This window comes from Saccostrea echinata, unplaced genomic scaffold (assembly GCF_033153115.1).
Source record: "Saccostrea echinata isolate AGI-Se365-2 ecotype Australia unplaced genomic scaffold, CSIRO_AGI_Sech_v1 ptg000014l, whole genome shotgun sequence".
Lineage (NCBI taxonomy): Eukaryota > Metazoa > Mollusca > Bivalvia > Ostreida > Ostreidae > Saccostrea > Saccostrea echinata.
This window is the reverse complement of record NW_026889763.1, coordinates 10,628,760-10,639,110: the sequence shown is the minus strand read 5'-3', so window position 1 is coordinate 10,639,110 and position 10,351 is coordinate 10,628,760. Positions and strand designations below refer to the sequence as shown.

Genomic DNA, 10,351 nt, shown 5'->3' with positions numbered 1-10,351 from the left:
GCTTTTTCAATAAAAATGGAACTCGTAAATATACTTACCTTGTCATTGGTCATTTGCAAAATTATTTTGTTAAAAAACATTCTGATTGTACACACAAGTACTCTGAAGTTGACATTAAAAAGATGCTTGAGTTTCTGATTGACAATATCTATGTGGTTTTTGGAGACCAGGTCTTCCAACAATCTATTGGAATTGCTATGGGTACCAATTGCGACCCGTTATTAGCAGACCTTTTTTTGTTTTCATATAAGCAGATTTGTCCAAAATCTTGTACGTGAAAAGAAGAAAACACTTGCTGTGGCGTTCAACTCGACATTTAGATATATCGACGACGTATTGTCAATTAACAATGGCTATTTTCATTCTTATGTCGATACGATATATCCTGGTGAGCTTGAGATAAAAGATACCACAGAGTCTGACACATCTGTTTCATATTTGGATATTTTACTTGAAAAAGACGTTAATGGTAATCTAACAACCAAGCTTTATGATAAACGTGATGACTTTAACTTTTCAATCGTCAACTTCCCTTACTTATGCAGCAATATACCTTCATCACCTGCATACGGGGTATATATCTCTCAGTTAATTCGATACGCAAGAGCATGCTCTACGTATGTACAATTTCTAAAACGAGGTAAATTATTGACAAATAAGTTGATGAAACAAGAATATCAGCTGTCTCGTTTAAAGTCATCATTTCGTAAGTTCTATGGTCGATACAATGACCTTGTCAGCAAATACAATTTATCATTGAGTCAAATGCTGACTGACGTTTTTTCATACTAATTGTTAGGCCATTATTTACACACTGTATTGTCGACGGATTTTTCCCGATCATGACAAGGAGCACACGGCGGGTGTGACCGGTCGGCAGGGGATGCTCACTCCTCCATGGCACCTGATCCCACCTCTGATGTTTGGAGGTCCGTGTTTGCTCTGCTCCTATTTTGTATTGTATAATGGATTTTTGAGCTTGAGTACTGTTCGTTATCTCCATATATTTCATTCTGATGGCAGGATCCAACCTCCTTAAATACTGTATGAACGGTTTTGAAAGTTTTTGGGTTTCTCTGACGGCCCCCAATGAGCCTACTCTTTTTCGAAAACTAGAGACACGATTTCTAGCGTGCCAAGGGGTGTGTAATCCTTGACACGGGGCACCATCTTACTTGCCATCCGACGAACTTGGAATTTAAAATTAAAAATAAAAACAGTTAAATTGAAAATTACAAAAATGCTAATAAAAATATATACATTTTAATCTTATTGTAAAAATCAGTTTCTTGCAAGTATTGTAAAATTGCATAAGGACATACATTTGTAAAAAGATCATGCATTGTTAGCACACCATGAAAAAGTTTATTTCTAACAGGCGTAAAATCAGAACATTCTACATTTTTATTATTATCACAAAAATCCCAAAATACTTGTCAAAGAGAATTTTCGTGAAGTTTCACTGAGCCCTCAAGGATATCCGATCCTCAGCCAGGAAGGATAACTCTTAAATTTATTATTTTATTTAAAAAGTCTCAAAATGAATCTTGAAACCAGATCTTTTCGTCCAACAATTATCATTTTATGCATCTTAATAGAGATTGTTCTATCTGACGTATCCGTATACGTATCCGTATCCGTATACGTATCGAAGTATGAGAGGCATCTCGATCCCGATGATTTAACCGTTGGGTAACATTTCCATCGTTTCTTGTTTGATTTTAACCTCATTCATTGGAAAATAAGATATTTAGTAATATTTCTAATGAAACGTATCAAGTTGCTGTTCACACCTATCATTTTATGGAAGGATTTTAAAAAAATAAAATAAGTAAAAAAAAAAAACGTATATTTTTATTAAATTGTTTAAAAATAAAAAAGAAGGTTCAAAAAGGGATTTCTCTCTCTCTCTCTCTCTCACAATATCAGGATATATTATTGTTTCATTCTAGAAGTAACCTTTACCAGTACAAGACATCATCCCCATAATGCATACAGTCAACGCTCGTTATCTTATGCAACTTGATTGGACCAATTAAAACTTCGATATATCCAAGGGTTTGAGTTAACAAAGTTTAACTGTACGGGGTGTCAGAGATCAAACATTCTAGATGAGTATAAGTTTGTCTACATCAAGCAGACACTTAAAATTGATTAACAAAGTGGAGAAGGGGGAAGCTGGGCCGAGGCAGGGAGAAACTAAAAAATGACAAGTCACCTTATCAAAACTTTGACAATAAAAAGGTGACCATACTGCATACTCTATGTGCTATGTGTGTGTGTGGGGGGGGGGGGGGGGGAGCTCACTGAAAATTTCCATCCTCATTTTCTTTCTTATCATTATCAACATTCTGTATATCATTTGATTATATTTGATGGACATAGTTCTCCAGAAAAGCTTTGGAAAACTGGCAATTCTGGGGTGGTTTGAAGACTCTAAACTACCTAAATTGTTAGGTGATAGTCGTATCCGAAATTCCAGAGAGCTTGAGAAAGGACTACGATTTTCGAAAGTGATGCAGTTACACGCAGTTTTTGTCAGGGATGAATTAACAATTGTCGATAAAAGGAGATAAACAGAGAAATTTTTTTATGTCTTATACATTACTTTATATACATGTTGACCAAAGTTTACTTAAATGATTTATTGAAATTAGGATGACTGTAATTCTTTGTGTACAAGCGGGATAAAAACTCTGAAAAAATGTTGATATTTTATCAATTTAATGTTTTGTATAAATTTTATCCTTTATTCTGTGTGTTTTTTTTTTATTTCTCTGCTACGTTGAAGCAGCCTCTTCTATTCAATTCTATGAACTGCGTGTTGAATTGACTCACACTTGTCCCAATCTGGGCCCAAATGAATAAATAAATAAATAAAAATATAAAAATATAAATGAATAAAAATCAGCTGGATGGACAAGGTAGCATAGAAGAAATAGATAAATCTATTGTTTTGGCATTATTTAGTCTAATGTTCTTTTCTTTCTTATAAAAAGAGAGTTAAGATAATGAATACCCTATTTTAGTTCTATATCAAACCATGAATTATAATACACATATACGACAACAAGAGAACTAAAAAGAAAAATCAAATTTAACAATTGAATTTTCATTTCATTACCTATTTTTGTCGCCATGAAGTCTTTTCAAGTTATTACTGCTGAAAGGACAAAATATAAAACAAAATCAAGAATAGACCCGAAAGTAGCAATTTCAACTGGGGAGGGGAAGGGGAGACATACAGGTATTTGTCAACTAGTTCATTGAAAAAAAAGAATGAAGAAAGTCAACAGACGATATGAAAGTTTGTGTGTGCATGTTCGGGGGGGGGGGGGGGGGGAGGAGGAGGCTGGTTTTTTTAACCATATGCTGGTAAGGGTCTGGAAGCAGATTCTCTTTAGAAAATTGCTAAACGGTTTTATTGATTGTGTGGATATCAACTTCTTTTGCATTCAGTGTGTGAGTGAGGGGGTTAACTTTTATGTCATCTAATGTAAATTACAGAATCAATCAATAAAATGTCCTGATGTTAAGAGGGAGAGAGGGGGATCCCGATAAATGTTTTTAAACAAAATTGCAATTAAAGTTTTAAACAATATAATGAAAACAAATACAAATTTATTGAATTTAATTATCCATTTTTTTAAAAATTTTCCAGCGAAATAACAAACTTTTACAGCACCTTAATACATTTTTTTATTAGAAAAATACCATATGCTATTCTTAAATGAATGGGGCTGCTTTAAAACCAAACAAATTACGATGGAAATTATAGTAAATAGTTTAGACATCGGGATCGAGATGCCTCTCTGAGCTCGATACGTATACGGATACGAATACTTATACGGATACGTCAGATAGAACAATCTCTAATATGATTCAAGGTTCTTTGAAGTCTTAGAAACAGTCTTGTAAAAAGTTAACATTTGTACCCCATAAAAGAAAAAAATGAATTCATTTTTAGAGAAATCGACTTTCCTTTAGTCCAGCATTAGATACCACTGCTTATTAGCATGGTATGAAATTAGATGTCATATATGATGTCTAGCAATGATAGTACAAGCTTTTTACATTATGTATTATATGACAATTGAAGTAAAAAGAAGAACTTAAATACTGTATGAGCATAAAAAATATGCAATTTTCTCCAAATACCTGGATACCTACATTTTTCTATCCTAAATTATATTTGTTGATCAATTTTCAATTAAAAAATGCATAGCTGTTGTTTTTATTCGCATTTCCTGATATCATATTTGAAATTGATAATTTTTCCTGTATAATATGATTAAACTATAATGAAGAACTTGGAAGAAATTCCATGGGTAAATTCACGTTACTATGTGAAATCATAGACCTTTTTGTGAGCGTTTTCAATTACTTAAAAGCTGAATTTCAGAACCTGAGGATAGGACTACCTTAAGTGCTTAAGATCAGTGTAAGGAATTTTAAAAGGTACAATTTCATATTGAAGAGCAGTTTTTGCAGAACTATCAGCCTTGTTATTACCCGGAATACCTATATGACTTGGAATCCAACAAAATTCGACATTTTTACCTGGTTTAGTGAGATGATAAAACTTATTTATTATATCCCAAATGTATGGATGATCAGTGTTCATATTGTGTATGGACTGTAAACATGACAGCGAGTCTGAAAATATTGTTAAAAGAGTTTTCACTAGGAGTTTTTATATATTCAAAAGCTAGTTGTATAGCTTTTGCTTCAGATGTAAAAATCGTTGCTTCGTTTGGAAGTCGTATAGAAAAATACCCCCATTATAATTGATCCTGCCTATGTCCTTTGAACCATCTGTGTAAATTTGTATTGTAGGATGTTTACATTTTTTATTTCGGCTAATTTCTGTTGAAAAACGAGAGGATTTGTTTCTGATTTCTTTAGTTCGGATAGGGAATTTTTAACTACAGGTTTAATTAATTTCCACGGTGGTACTTCAGAAAGAGTAGTAGTTTTTACTATATCTAATGGTAGTTCAGAATCTCTAATATAATTTTTAAACCGTAAACAAATTGGTTTTATGCATTTCTTGTTTTTACCATATAAATGTGCATTTTGTGGTTGAAAAATGCAGTCATAAGCAGGATTGTTAGTGTTTGAATTTAATTTAATTATGTATTGTAAAGCAAGTTTAATTCTTCTTAAGTCCAGAGGTGGCTCATTTGCTTCTACATACATAAATTTTTGAAAGATTTTTCAGATAAGTGTAAGGAATTTTGAATAAGGAAATTTCATGCTGAAGTTCCGTGATTTTAGCACTATCAGCTTTAATGTGCTTAGGGGTTTCGATATGACGCGTTTTTATAAGTCCTATTTTTGTATTCATATGAAGCAAAATTTATTCAAAAACTTCTACATGAGAAGAAGAAAACCCTTGCTGTGTCCTTCAACTTGAAATTTAGATATATCGACGACGTATTATCAATCAACAATAGTTACTTCCATTTATATAATCCTAGTGAGCTTTAAATAAAAGATACCACCGAGTCTGACATATCTGTTTGTTGTTTAGATATTTTACTAGAAAAAGACATAATGGTATCCTTACAACAAAGCTTAATGATAAACGTATTGACTTCTATTTTTTAATCGTCAACTTCCCTTATTTATGTCGCAATATACCCTTATCGCCTGCATACAGTGCTGCTATCCTATAAGTTGACAATCCTATCCTATCCTATCGTGAATCCTGCATCCATAATCCTATCCTGTGATTTCAGTCTAATCCTATCCTATCCTATCCTGCTACTTGCAGTTTTTCAATATTTAGGAGTTAATTTGACAAAACGAAAAAAAAGAGTAATATGACCGTCAACTAAAAATCAGTAATTGTTTTGTACCTTGTTTATGATTTGATGGAGGAAAACAAATCGAGATCGACATCCATTAATTCCCAACACCCCGTGCACGCATTAATTTTTGAGAATCCAGTTCAAATGTAAACAAAAGGATTCTAAAAAGCACAGGAAAATGTTGATTTAACGAATATGTAAAGAAAGACGGTATTCAGATATATTATAGAAAAAATATAATCAGACTTTTTTTAATATAGTTTTACCTACTGACAATGATCTAGAGACGTATATATTGCTTCTTTCCGAATTTATACATTACGAAAAATAAATGGGATTGAAATTAGAAAAAAGTAACAATGAAGACTTCAGATACGTTTCTTATGTTATAATTAAGTATAGGGGTCGATCCAAGTCAAAATTTATTAATAAGCTCATTATAAGAATCAGACTACGATTGTCAAAACCTTCGTGCGGCACAGGTGCACTGTACAATAATCGAACCCGAGAAAAATACAACTTTTCTACACATAAATAAAGGATGAAAAAAGTCGGATGTATTTGATGTTTAAACAGCTATATGATCTTATAAAGTTCTTTCATGTAAAATTTATACAAAAAATTATTTTCCCCTAAACTTAGAACCATTAAAAAAAGATCATGATAAAGATCTAAATGCATCTGTACTGGATTTTATCCATACTGATGTAAAACTAAAAAAGAAAATATGACAAGACCATAAACTAAGAACAGGCAAATCAAATTTTAGATTTGAAATATCTTGACCTTTATTTATAAAACATTTCAAAATATTGTCTATATAATCATGGTAATATTTAATATATATTTAAAAATGCATGATAAAAATTTTGTTTCATTTTCATTTCTTTTTAAAGTTATTCTTATATGAAATGTTCAGTTTCATCATGTGTTTGTTTGTGAATATCATACAAACATGTAACATCTTTTAAATTAACATGTTTGTTAAATAAAAATCAAGTTATTCAACATGTTAAATTTCTAAATTTCACTTCAGTTTGTTCTCAGTTTTTAGTCCTGGGGCCAGTCCATGACTGGAATCCAGACATCCAAATATTTTGAGTGTCCTAGTGCTGTCAGGAGATTGTTGATGAACAGTTGGTCTGAGTGCCATATTTCAGTTACCATTTGAATGCGTGAAAATTTAATCAAGTTATGTTTTAACTTCACAGAAAAATTTCCATAAATCTTCACGGTCAGATCAGATAGATAGACAGCAATAATTATTGCAGTAAAGACACATTTTCCTTAGATTCAATGTACTAGAAGCCACAGTAGTTATTCAGAACCCCTATTTAAGTAAATCTTGTTTCTGACCTTGACATTTGATCTTAATTGTTATTCATGGTCCAAATGAGGAATAAACACACATATTGCATGATTAAGTTCACAATATTTATTCAAGGTAATTGCTTTTTCAGTATATATATTTTTCCTGGACCAAGTAAATCTCATATACAATTCACATGTACATGATGTACAATAAATTAATGTGCCATTATGAGACAAATTCATCAAAGTACACATGTATTTCATTGCCAAGCTATAGATACAGGTGATACATGTACATGTAGTTTGTTTAAGTTCAAGTTTATCATTTGCATAATGTTTTAACTGCACAGCATTTGGCATGCTTGTCTGTCGATCCAAGTCGATTTCAAATGTCAAATTATTGTTTACTTCTGGGGTGTCAAAAAGCTAGTCATCAAGTTACTGAACAGTTTCACAAATCTCAAGGCACAAAAACAAATACTTCACACACTGATATCCTTAATAAAAAACACCAGGATTTCAGACTCTAGGGGGCTCTTGGATAGTGGTATAAACAGCTTTCATTATTTATTCCAGCAGCAGATGAGATGAACTGCAATGTGTAAAACTGCAAATATGCAGGATTGTCCTGAAAAATAAACATTATATGCATGTAAATTGTACAATTTTTACATATATACTAATACATAAAAACTGTATTTTTATAATGATTATCTTTCTCATTTCATCTACAATTGGCTGGATTTCACTTATTTTCTCTCCGAAAATAATGCATTCAAAGAAATCAAGCAAAATCAAATCTTACACTGCAACTTCATAGTCATATCTTAATTAAATAATCATAATTTACTTCTAGATTGTATTTGTTTCACCTCGACAACTTGTTAACAAGTATTGTGGGTTTTCTTTTCTTCTTTATTTTCTGTTTTTGTTTTTTTATTTATTTTTGTTTGTTTATTTTCTTTTTCACATAAAATTTGAATATCAATAAATATGAATATACATGTAACATGACATGAATAATTACACATTGTTTCCAGTTTTACTCTCAACTTTTTTAACAGAAGAAAATCTCTTATTCGGAAAATCTGCGAAAAACTTCATCTAAATTCAGAAAATGCTTTGTATGTTTTTTACTGATACCCATGCATAAATAATCTAAACATACCTTAGTCATATTTTTAAAATGTAGAATCTTGTTTATTGTTATATGGGCAGGCAAAGTCAGGAACCATTTCTCTGCAATGAAGTATTATTAATGATTATTTATTAATTCACTACTCAGAATATGTCATACATATGTAAACATATACAAAGTAAGTGCTCGGGATATACATGTGTAACAGGAAGAGAGAAAATGTATGGCTGGACCGGGAATCGAACCCGGGACCCCTGCATCACTAGTCAAGTGCTCTACTGACTGAGCTACCCAGGCCGATATCCACAGCCCAAACCATTACATCCCTCCCTCCTTAAATTGTCTTGGCTCTCGAAGACACAACCCAAGTTCTTATTGCCCCTGGCAGGACTTTCACCTGCAAGTCCAGGGGTGGTCAACGGCACCATGTCTGTAACAGGAAGGGAGAAAATGTATGACTTGACCGGGAAATAAACCTGGGACCCCTGCATCACTAGTCAGGTGTTCTACTGACTAAGCTACCAAGACTGATATCCATGGCCCAAACCATTACACATGTACATGGTGTTACTTTTAATACCATTTAAACAGTAGCATAAGACATGTAAGAACTGAATATGAATTATTATAATTGCACTCAAATAAAAACATTAAAAATGTTTTAAATTCATAGTAAGTAACAGGGATAGACATTAACTTTTAGATTTACTTGCCCTTCGGGCAAGTGATCTCAAACTTTGACTTGTCCGAATGCAAAACTTGGTTGCCCAAAATAAGGAAAAAATTCAGAATAAATTTTTATTACTGTAAATGTTACGACAAGAAAAAATGTGTATTTGGTTTAACACACACTGCCATATATAGCAATAACGCTCCGTTTTATAAAATTCATATTTTTAAACTTATTTTCGGTAGGATTCTTTTGTGAATCGTGATTTTCTGAGATAACTGTGAAACAACGCTGAAGGAAGATAGTTGCTACGTAACATACATCGATCTTTACCTTAATGATCAGGATACATCGTGTTACTCTGTACTTATATTCTGTGAGTGAATAAATAATCTACTATCCAAATTTCCAGAGATGTTAGACGAACAGCATATTTACCAGGGAAAAAACGGAATAACGAACCGGATTTTCAAATGAAAAGTATAATCCAGAAATGCTGACAAGGAATTCCGAATGCAAAAACAATGTCAGGTACCTGGCGGAAATCAAGTCTTCAATTTATTGGGGTTTTTAAATACAAATTAATGTAAACTAAATAAATATGTACATTTCTATGAGAAATATTCACTTGCCCGATCGGACAAGTACGTCGTAGGATTCACTTGCCCGAACTGAGAATTTACTTGTCCCGGGCAATCAGACAACCGTTAATGTCGATCCCTGAGTAAATGATATAAAAGTTACAAACTGAAAAAAGGATAATACATCTTACTGTTTTAGGACACATTGAATCATGTGACAGAATATAATTTGTAAATGTTTACCCCCCTCCTCCCCACACATACACTCTACCTCTTTTTTTAACACCTGCTTTTTGTCTATAAGTTTATTACAATAGAATAAAATGTTGTTCAACTATTAGGACATAGTTTAAAGGGGAAGTATAAACATGCATACAAGGCATGTAAAGTGCGTAGTGTACTTACATGTATACCTGACTGCGATGTCCACCGTTGACGGTTCGAGTACAGGCAAACATAGGATTATCCAGACAAACAAAGAACTCTTAACTCAGAAAGATGTCACTGAACTATAACACAAGCAGAAACTGGCTGAATAATCCAAACATGCTGAAGAAAATTAGGTCTATTGACGTTCAAACTCTTCGTTGTTTACATGCGAAGATTCTTCCGGTCATCGTGCACGGTTATATCGTACGTTATGTTACTCGAGTTTAAAAAAAAAATGTCTGTTAAAATTAAAACAAAAATGTTTATTTTCATTTGTAATTTTATAAATATTTCTTTTGTAAAGGTTTTCAAAACTATTCCGTTTTGTCAATTAATTCTGAAGTATGAATCAACCCGTACTCGAATCTGATTGGCTGTAGGATATAGGATGGGATAGGATTGGATTAAC

General features: G+C 32.4%; 1 long non-coding RNA gene across 1 annotated transcript; it reads right to left on the bottom strand.

Annotated features, from left to right (window-relative positions):
* Window positions 1-7,233: 7,233 nt before the first annotated feature.
* LOC133187214 (uncharacterized) lies at window positions 7,234-9,993 on the bottom strand. Its single transcript, XR_009721148.1, has 3 exons — window positions 9,919-9,993; window positions 8,293-8,363; window positions 7,234-7,752 (listed from the first exon to the last, which is right to left on the bottom strand). It is a non-coding gene; the product is annotated as an uncharacterized LOC133187214 (long non-coding RNA).
* Between the last annotated feature and the right edge of the window lie 358 nt (window positions 9,994-10,351).